Source organism: Adiantum capillus-veneris, chromosome 14, assembly GCF_014529385.1.
Source record: "Adiantum capillus-veneris isolate H3 chromosome 14, ASM1452938v2, whole genome shotgun sequence".
NCBI lineage: Eukaryota > Viridiplantae > Streptophyta > Polypodiopsida > Polypodiales > Pteridaceae > Adiantum > Adiantum capillus-veneris.
The window spans coordinates 88931729-88943009 of record NC_140944.1 but is presented as its reverse complement, the minus strand read 5'-3'; positions in this window follow the sequence as shown (position 1 = coordinate 88943009).

Sequence of the window (11281 nt, the reverse complement as noted above, 5' to 3'; positions counted from 1 at the left end):
TTACTATTGTCAGCCATTCTAACAACTTTTAGGTATAAACATTTTAGGTGTAATTTGGCACTTCAAGCCCTAGTTGCTACTCCTCTTTACCCCTTTAGAAAAAGCACTCAAGCTACTGTACCCGCGGCTCGAATACCATTAATTGCAAGGAATAGAAGAGAGGGTCTTTCGACACCAAAACAGCACCGGCTCCTGTCAAGCTTCTAATAGCTCAATAGTGGTTAAGCCGTAGGCAAGCCCCGTAGGACTCCACTATTAAGACCATAGCTCTCGACGGTGATTCCCCGTTAACTGCACAAAGGTAGGCGCACTGCAAGGCTGAAAAATCCCTATTCTACTTACTCACAGGCAATTCATAATACCAACCATTTGTAGCTAGCTTGAGGACCTCCCTTCTTGAGCAAGAAAAGAGAAACCTTGAGCTCTGATACCAATGTAACATTTAATGGCCTATAATCTTATGTGTAGCGGAAATTAGCATGAACATAGTGGGCATTTCATTAGAATAGATTCCTAATGAGAATTACAAGAGTGCTTGGCTGGAGAGAGCAACAAAAAGCATAACACCTAGTTAGATAGCATCGACAATACTTTCAAAAGAGAGAGAAATTAAGCTATTGACAACAGTTGAGGACCGGATTTGCATGGAGCCGATCCCCCCTCCAAAAGGCTTTGTATTATGGTTTCTCCCATCAAGAGAGACATTGTACAATACAATTCTTTGTGTTCCTTCAAGACTAGCTAGTGCAATGAAGATGGAAGCTTCATACACCAAGCAAAACACTTAATCAAACACAACTTGAATTATCCCCGTTCTCAGACCCAAGACCTCACACACCTTCGAAGATGGTGAGAGCTAGCAGGGTATGAGAGTAGATTGAGAAGAAAAAGAAGTATCTTACGAGAAAGATGTACATCTCCTCACATAATCACTCATATTAGCATAGCTTAGCTTAGTAATTAGCTTGGTAGAGAAGATGAGCATGCATTGAAGCTTGGCTCTTGGTTGGATTTGCATCCATATGCCAAGAGAGTGTTGATGTAGACTTCTATCTCACAAGCTTGGAGTAGGTGATGAGCTCTCCATTAAAGCTTGGGAGGAGATAGAGTATTTTCCCTTCACACATGGTCAAGTGTGAGAGTGTGTGTGTCAATGCCAAGCAAAAATCAGCCCCCCCTCTCTCTTGGGCGAGCCCTAGCTGCTAATTAGGTCTGCCTTTTGCCTCATTGGACCTCCCCAGGTCAAGCCAATAGGAATTAAGCAGCATAAGTGATAGCCTTCTGACATGTGTCCCCCTTTCCCCTTTTGTGAGAGCTTTAGGTAATTAAATAATTAAACTAAACTCTCATTGGACCCCTTTGCCTCCTGGCCAATAGGAATCAGGCAAGCCATGGGGCTCCTGAATGCTCATTGGACCCCTTGGGAGACTGCCCAATAGTCTTCTAGGAGACTTAATTCTCATTGGTTTCTTTTATTAAATGTTTTTAAATTAATTAAACTAGATTTACTCTAGCTTAATTCTCATTGGTCCACTTCAAGGGTCTTCCAATAGGAACTGGGCACACCTTGTGGGCATCTGGCCTAGGGAGCTGACATGTGTCCCTCATTCCCTTTGTGTAAAGGGAGCCTGTGTGTGTGTGTGTGGCTTTCTCTCTCATCCCCTAGCTTTGGGGCTCGCCCCCTCCCATGTAGGGATGTGCAAAGACTTTTAGGGCACACACAAAGCATCCAATTTTTCCTAGGGTTGACCTTTGGACACAACCTTTGAATTTTGGAACCTTAGCATTTTGGAAGTCTTAATGGGCTGAACCTTAGGGTCTTTTTGGCCCATTGTTTCACATGGCTCTTTTGCAGATGGCCCCCCCTTTTGGATCCCTATTTTCCCTCCTTTGGATCCCTACTGTGGCCGGTCTGCTAGCTTAACCAATATTCTAGCTTTTTCTCCCTTGGCACTTCCCCACATTAAATGATCAGTTTAATATGAGAAAATCATTTAGGAGAATTAGATATTGATTATTATGACACCATTCACCAAGCTAAACGCTGCGGAGGTTGTGTGCATGTTTGAGAAACATTTCCCTACTACCATGCTAACCATTCAGGTGCATCTTCATGTTCACATAGTTGATGAGGTGGAAATAGATGGCACAGTACATTCCAGATATATGTTCTTTTTAGAACTTTTCATGAAAACGCTTAAGGGATATGTGCGTCATAAGTCACGTCCGGAGGGTAGCATGGCAGAAGGTTGGCTGGTATCAGAGTCCCTATTGTACATTGGAGAGTGGCTAGACGGATTTGATAAAGCCCGGGACACGCTATGGCGAACCATAGATGATGAGCACATATCTGGGATTGTCATGTGCAATCTCGGTGTTGAGAAGAAGATGACTGAAGATCTAGAGGCTAAAATCAACCGATTTTGCATGCTTCACAATCCAGTGATGCAAAAGTGGATTTCACAATATGAGGATGCAAAGCAAGAGAGACAAAGGGCACGAATTGAGTGGAGACGGGAAAGACGACCACCAATGCACTATCGGACGGGTTTGGAGAGCCTACCAACATTCATGAGCTTAAGATGGTTGCACAACCAATTTAAAAGCGCACAACAGTGTGGTGAAGAAGTTATTGAGGAAGAGTGGGAGTACTCTTGGGGTTGCGTGACCAAGCTAAGTTTGCAATGTACGACTAGTTATTTTCTAGATGTTCGAACAGCCACTCATAATCTTTGTTGGTTGTAGTATAAGTCATACACAACAACATGGTATAAAGGTCAACATTTTAGGATGGAACAGATAGACAAAAAGCGTTTTACTCAAGATTGTGGAATCATGGCAACATTTGAACAGTTTAGTTGACGACGGTCCTCTGATACAGATCGTGTGTTGGCGAAACTCACTTACTTTGGCACGCTACAAGAGATTTTGAGGATCCATTATAGAGGATTTTTTGTCGACTTGTTTGACGTGCAATGGTTCAAGATAATCATGGAGGGTCGCAACGCTACTATGCGTAGAGGAAAGTCTGGTTTTCTTGAGGTGGATTCAACTAAGAAATGGACTGACCTAAGAGACACTTTTTTACTATCCGAGCATTGTGAACAAGTATGTAAATAGTTAACATCCCATTTTAGAATTTATGTGCTTGGAAGATCTCATGTAAGTTATGTGGCTCTGGCAGGTGATATTTCATCCTACAAAGTCTGCATCAAACTGGTGGTACGTCATAGATGTAGCCCCTCATAGTGCATGGACGTATGAAGGCTACCATGCGCCAATCAGAGCAGCATCAATAAGGAGATCGGAGAAGATGCTCAGTCAGAAGTCGTTGAGGCGGTGCCAGACGAACATCAAGTTGCTACTCTCTATGGGGTGCATGCAGAGGATCTACAAAATGAAACGGAGGACATCTGGTTAAACGGAGAGCTCTATATAGATATAGGAAGTTATGTTGAGCTATGGGAGGATGAGAGAGAGATCTCTTAAATCCATAAATAATGTATTTGAACAATTTTGCTCCACTTTTGTAAAAATTGTGGCTCTCTAAGTACCTTCCATGTTGTATAACTCTCTTTTGATTTTGCGCTTACATCTTGGGAAATCCATGGCGTCATTGCATCATTGTATTTATATGCGTCATTACATCATTGTATTTAATGGTCTTTGCGTCCACTCCAAGTACGTATGCTCTAGGTATGTTCTGACAAGCAGGGACAACGAGCAGCTCCTCCTCTCTTTCTCTCTCTCTCTCTCTATCTATCTATCTATCTCCTTGTCCATGTTTTCTACTCCATTCATTCAATATTAAGTTTAAATGTTTGTTTGTTTAATGCAGGTATGGATGATGAGGAGTTTCTTTCTTCTTTGTCACCCTAGCAGAGACAGTGGTATGTGGAGCATCATTGCTCTGGCACACCATCGCACGTTCCTACTCCATCTGCATCTCCCTCTATTTTGGAGCATTCAGCGCACTCCAAAGATTTGGTGTCGACGAGACGATCTTCACACTCATCTAGGCACCGACTCTCTAGTGGTGGCGGTGGAAGTTGTTGTGGGGATGCCGCCGTCGATGCTTTGACACCGCCTCATGTTCGACGAGGCTCTTTACCCTCCCCTTCTTTGCCCGCCCCGACACCAGTCACGACATTGCCATCGACACCAGGTTTTGCGTGGTTGACTGTCGTTCCTAGCAGCTACACACCACTAGCTACTCCTCCAGGAGTCACTCTAGTGGACACTCCTCGCTTCGGGGCTCAGACTCTAGTGGAAACACCTGACGTCCATACCCTAGTCGACACGCTGCTAGAGACCCCTTTCGGGACACCCAGGTTCACGTGTCAGCGGCCAGAGGGCTTGCCTTACTCTGTCGACTTCAGCGGCGGCATCATCTTGGATGATGAAGGCAAGAAGGTGATTTCGCGCATGCGCGGTCTTTTCTCTCAGGTGTTTAGACACTACATACTAAACACCTGGAGTGAAGTAACAAATGATTTAAAAGACAGAGTCATCAGCATTCTTCATGACGAGTTTCCCGTTCCAACACGGGATGAGCACTTCAATGAAGATGTGATGAAGGTTCAAATGCGCGAATACTGCAAGCACAGGCGTTCCAAAGTGCAAAAAGCAATCAAGCATGGGTGGAATAGACCAGATTGGCTAGCCAAAGAAGATTGGAAGAATGCGAAGAAAGCAGCGTGCAAGAATCGCGTCAAGTGGAAGAAACTAAAGGAGGCAGCCAGAGCGCGAGTAGAGGCAGGGAGATCGCACCACTTGGGGAGCGGCAGGTGGGCATCATTTGATGCCGATTTTGTAAGTGTTTTTGCATTGCTCTCTATGTTTGATAGTTTAAGGTTTATGGGTTTTTAAATTCTAACATAATGGATTCTTTGTATGTTTTGATAGTGGTCGATGATAGGACGTGATCCCACACCGTACGAGTGCGACTATGCTGGTAGGAAGGGCTTAAACGCCCTGATGGACATTCTAAAATCTGGCGGAGGCATGGTTAGTATTAGGGTTTACTCTTTTCTATTTGTTGTATTGTTTTATAAACGTCGCTATATGTTTTATTTATACTTACAAAAAGCTATCTTATTGTTTTTTTTTTGCAAAATCTGACAGATACGCCGCTTGGATGCGATGAGACGTCTGGTCAGATGACGTCAGTTTAGCCGTAGCTAGATATCAATAGTTTCTTTTTGTCATAGCTTATGTATCATGAGACGACTTTTATACTTCTTTTTGAAAACCATGCATATTTTTTCAATAATGACAATGGTTTGTAACTATTACATTTGCAAAGTTTAACAATCAAGTGATTTTGCCTATGTGTACAACTGTCATTGATTTACTTTCATCAATTCACACTTGTCAGTTTTGTATCTTTATTTTGCAAACAATACGTACTATGGATGATGGAGCTGATGGTTATATTGTCTTGTGGGTGACTATTTTGGGTCTATATCTACCTTTGCACTTTTTTTCAAAGGTGAATCAATTAGTGAAACATTCAATATGGTTGATGGGTGAATGCCCTGCCACCAAAAAAGTTTCCTCTCGGGCGTCACTATGAACATCGCTATATAAGGCTCTGCAGCGTCGCTATAGATGGCCTGCAAACGTCGCTATAGGCTTCTCTATAGGTGTCTCTATATAGAGACAATTATAGCGATGCCGATAGCGACTGTTATAGCTATGCTTATAGTGACGTCCCCGTATCAACGCTTTTAGCAACGCCAGGGGTTATAAAAACCCAATGTATTTCCGTCGCTAAAAGCGTCACAAGAGCATACAACCTCTTGTAGTGATGGAGCTCTCCATAATGAAACACTAGGTCCAATAAAAGGGCCTTGCTTGAGTAACAAGCAAAGACATTCTTTGAGCTTCAATGCTTTTGGAAATGGCATCTTGTAGGGGCTCTTAGCAATTGGAATGGCTCCTAGCATTTGCTAAGTTTCATGAACTAGTTTTTGTTTTTTTGCATTTGGTTGGTTCATTTATTTTAGGATTAGGTCGTGGTATTTTTGTAAGAAAGTAAGATTAAGTTCCATAGATTCATCCCCTACCTTATTGAGGATTTCTGCCTAAATCATTTGCCTCTTTCTAAGACCTTCAAGTAGCTTGTTACGTTTGACAAGATGTCACTTTTGCTTCTCGTAGTTCCCACAACTGTGACTAGTGGTCCCTACTGAGAAGGTGACTGCACTTTCTTTGCATTGGATAATGTATTTTTCTCTCTTAATAATCCATACCAAGGATTCCGTGATGGATGCCCAAAGGTAGAACCCATGAATCACAAAGTGAATTTTTTCTACTATTGCTTTGGTCACAATCTCCTTTTACCACTAGCTAGTTTCACAATCATCTTTAAACTTATACTTAACCGACATAGACACCTTTTTCGGGGAAAGGAATGAGTGATTTCACTTAGAGTTAACTGACATGGACACCTTTTGTGGGGAAAGGAATGGTTGATTTCCTCTAGAATCAACACATCAATTTGAAGTGATTACCCTACTAACTAGTAGGAGATTTAATCTCATAAGAAATGGTGACTTCCTCCTTTATTCCCACTAGCTAAATAAATTTCAATCTTATTCTTCCTTTGCATCCTCAAGAGTAGCTTCTTTGCCATAAATAAAATCTACAATCCATGCCCACATACTATAGAAGTTCCTTGCCCTCTAGAACCTTGTTGGTTTTTTGGAAGAGCTTGCCCAAGATGAGATATGGATGCTACACAACCTTGAGATCTAGCATTATGGGTGTGATCTGAGGGTGCCCCATGTGCACTTAAGGGGGCTAACCCTAAACATGTAAGTGTATCACATGTTTAATAATAATCAAGGAGCTACAAAAATAGATTTACAAGCGAGGATAAGAAATGTAAATTCAAATAATAGTTAAATTCTGTGAAGGAAATGGGGTCATTTAATTCATGGTGAAGTGTGTGAGAAGAGAAGCTTTAAAATTTACTCTTGAATGCATGTGCTATAGGTATTTTGAGAAGGTGAACCCCTAGGACATGTACCTAGTTTAACACCACGGGGGATTGACCATGGAAAACTTACCGCACCACGTAAGTGCAAGGGAAGGGCGTTTTTTTACAAGTTACATAAGCGTATAAGTTAGGGGTAGGCCCGCAATAATTTATCTCCTAAGCTTATAAATAAGGGAGGGGGTATCATATTTATTGGTTGTGTGTGTGTGTTGAGAGGGGGGGGGGGGGGGGGGCAAAAGTGAGAAAGGAAAAAATGAGAGGAAGTTTTTGTGTTTTAAAATCATGGCTTCCCAAAAGAGTGTGCCCTTAAACTTTTGAGTCAATAGCTACAAAGATCCATGCAAGAACTAACACTGCTTTGTATCAATTTCTTGTTTTGTAATTATAGTTCATATGTTGAGGGATGAAAGCTATAAAGAGTTTTTATAGATGTAAATTTACACAAAGAACCTATCACAACTTTATGACCATGTTTTTTGAGATTTATATGGGGCAGAATTGGACGAGTAGATAGAGTGCAAGCTGAGCGGGTACATAGTTTGAGAGTCAAACTAAGAAATATTCAGGGTACATCAAGTTATCAACATAAGTGGTTCCTTAGTACGTTGCCAGTCACTATGCTAAATGCTCTTTGACTAGTTTTCCTCAGATAGATCATGTGAGACCTAAATTTTATATGTAAGTTAGAGGTATGATAATTTTCTGCATTGATTGTCGTATAAGCGTAGATAGGGGGGTCATATTCCCTAGTATGATTTGTATATAGGGGTTTTATCAAAGTGTTCCGCTGGCAGGTGGCCCCTCATTTTATATATAGAGTGAATCCCCCGGGTTTAAAACTCAATGTGGTTCGAGGCATTTTGCCCACGTGTAGCCTAGCTAAAAGCAATTGTAGCATAGCCCATTCTATCAAGATAAGCCAAGACTTGCATTGTTGAGTTGAGGCCGCTATCATTGTGGGAAAGGGATGGCGTCCTTGACATTCCTTGGCGTTGATCTTGATAGAGCTCCAAGTGAAGTCTTCTTTCATTTGGCACCCATGGTTTGGGAAGGCATCTTCTAATGCTCCATCTTAGCCCATCAGAGAATCCCTAGCTCTTTCATGTATCCCACTACATGCACTCTAATCTCAAGTCCAACCCAAAGGTAGATACCCCAATGCGATCCCCTGATCATCATTGATTACAGGCTTGTGATGGGAGGATACAACCATAGTTACCCCAATGCACTACCTAGAATAGGTTACCCTACCTTGGTCCCTGCCAAGAAGGTTACTTGGTCTAGCTAGATTATTATTAAACCATTAAAGATAAATTGTTTCAAAATTTATTATCATCTTACACATGCAAATAGTGTCCTGATAAAAGGTTTAATTCATTTCCATCATAACCAACTTTCAATTCAAGACCAAGTACAAGACTTTCAAGTCATACTCAATGCAATCAACAAAAGTGATGAACATATGGTAGGTAGATATTATTTTGTTTTCTCTTTTGGTGGTCTAGAAGCATGGTAAGTAGATTAAAGTAATAATTGTTGTGTGATGAGGTTGGACTAGTTGATAAGTTTCTATGGGTAAAGGGTTGGTACCATTTCTAATAGGATGCTCAAAAGGTAAGGCATTAGCCTCCCTTACCTTTACAATGTTTGGCCCATCAATGTTTGGCTCCTTGATAGTTGTGGGTCATCCACATTTCCCTTGCATCCTTGCTACTCCCCATCCTTCTACCATTGTAGCTTGCTGAGAAGAGAGGTATGCTACTTACAACTAGATTTTTAGTAGATAGTGCCTACTCTTTGAGAGATTCGAGAGGAGTAGGAAAATTTTAACCATAATGATAGAGCATCCTTTGATGGGAATTTGAGAGCTTAGTGGAGATGATACAATTTAGCAAGGTGCTTGTCCATGGAGAGGGATAGGAGAGTACAAGAGAGCTTGGGTGTTTTCATATTGATGACATGACTCGAGAGGGTAGAGAGGGGGTCTTTATTTATGGGGATGGATGGAGGTTTTGAGTCAAGAGAGGGGGTGTGAAGAGGGTTAGAACTTTCTCCCCACGTGTATATAAAGAGTTACCCCACACAAGAGAGAAAAGAGTGGACTTACATTAATTTTAGGGACAGATGAGAGGAAAGAAGATGAGTAGTGGAGGATAGGGATTTTAAACTCCCTAGACTTAATAGAATTTCACTAAGTCTAGGGAGAGATGAGAGGAGAGAAGATGGGGATAGAGGATATGGATTTTAAACTTTTGGATCCAAATAGTTAAGACTGTGTTTCTCCCAAGAGTTCCATGAACATGGGTGTTGATCTTTGCACTTTCACCCCTCTTCTTGGTCTTTGGTGATGAAGCTATCTTGATGTGCATGTATGTGGTGTAGGTTTGTGGAGTAAAATCCCTTTGATATACATGTGAATGGATTCAAATATTTAAGGGTGTGTTTCTTCTCAAGAGTTCTTTGAACATGGGTGTTGATCTTGTACTTTCACCCCTCTTGTTGGTTTTTGGTGATGAAATTTGTTTGAAGTGGAGCTCTTTTGATGCATACATATGTGGTGCAGGTTTGTGGAGTAAAAGCCATTTGCTATACATGTGAATAGGAGAGAATTTTCTCACTTTATTCATGGGAATTTTCTAAGATTTTGTGGCTAAAAATGATGAATTTTGATGCGAGTCTTTATTGGAATGGTTTTTGGTGTGTTTTTGTGTATATTTGGGAGCAACTATGGAGCCCCATCTTGCATATGTGAGGACTATTGAAATAATCTAAAGCTTGCGGGTTTTATGAAGAAAAATGTAGAGGTTTTCCTTGATTTTGTTTTGTATTTATCCAAATTTTTAGTGATGTTTTTTCTTGTTCAAGTGCAATCCATCATAGCTGGGTCTATGGTGGTGTAGAGAGAAGCTAGTCAAGTATAGACAAGGTTGTGTATGTGCAAAGATAAGAAGATTTGTGGGTAGAGATAAGTTCATATATTCTTGTGAGAGATTATTTCTTCATCATCCTATATTGTGGACATTTGAAGTTGTTATGGAATCCACCTCGCAAAAAATCCTTCATAATGTGAAGACAAATGTGTAGATTGAAAATATATTCACAAAGGCCCTAGGAGAACAGAGAAACTGAGGTGATTCAAAGCAAGACCTCAAGCTCTCTCATTATCCATCTCTTCACAAAGACACATGTTTTCACATGGCGCACTAGAGGTTCAATTTCAGGGCAATCTTGTTTGCAAGATTGTGTCACCCTGTTTACCATAGAAGATGAGTATGTTGCAGCATTGGATGTAAAAAAATTTAGCTACTGACTTTTATTGTAGAGGAGAGAATTAAACATAATGAGAATTTCATTAAGAGATTTACTAGTGAAGATAACGAGAGTGCTTGGTTGGAGATAGCAATAGTTTACACATTCCTAATTAACATGGCACGAGCAATAACTTGTAATATTTATGAGTGAAATTTTAGATCATGCTAGCATCAAAATTGCAAGGTTATATTTTTATGAGACACTCTAACCTACATATTCAAACTTCTCAAAGGGTTTTGTTAATATACATTTTCAATTGCAAGTGTTGCGAGACAAGGAGAGAGCATAGAAATAGAACCCCAAAGTGTGTAGAATACACACATAAGATGATGTATATATAGAGGGGACCTGGGTGCCATATATTGAGTAGCTTCACATATAAGCTCAACACCCCCGCTCAAATAAGGGTCCCTAACTGTGGATGAAAAAACCCTTGGAGGATCAAGGGAAAAACCCACAGCTCTATATACACCCACCATTATATTATAAAAATCATTGAATATACAAATGTTCATGAGGAGCTACATCACTCCTTTTACAATGAATATTTTATGAGGAGCTACATCACTCCTTTTACAATGAATGTTTATGAGGAGTTACATTACTCCTATTGTATCAAATACAATAATGAATAAAAGAGTGCAATAAAGAGGTGTAAAGGCTATCGATCAGCTCGTAATCGAAAGTGTCTCCATGAATCTGCTATGTAGCTTGTAATCACTATCGCATCACCAAACATATCTTCATGTTGTCATCAATATGGCATCACCAAACGTGCTTTCATAAATCTTTTATTGTCACCAAGTTTGTCTTCATGAAATTAATTCTTTGATCCATCCTACATAGATCATAGACTCAAAAACCATAGTCATGAAAATTATTAGCATTGTTAATGAAATAATTACGTTCACAATGCCATAAGAGATGGTTCACGACGCCACTCTTTTGACGACATATATATGCACG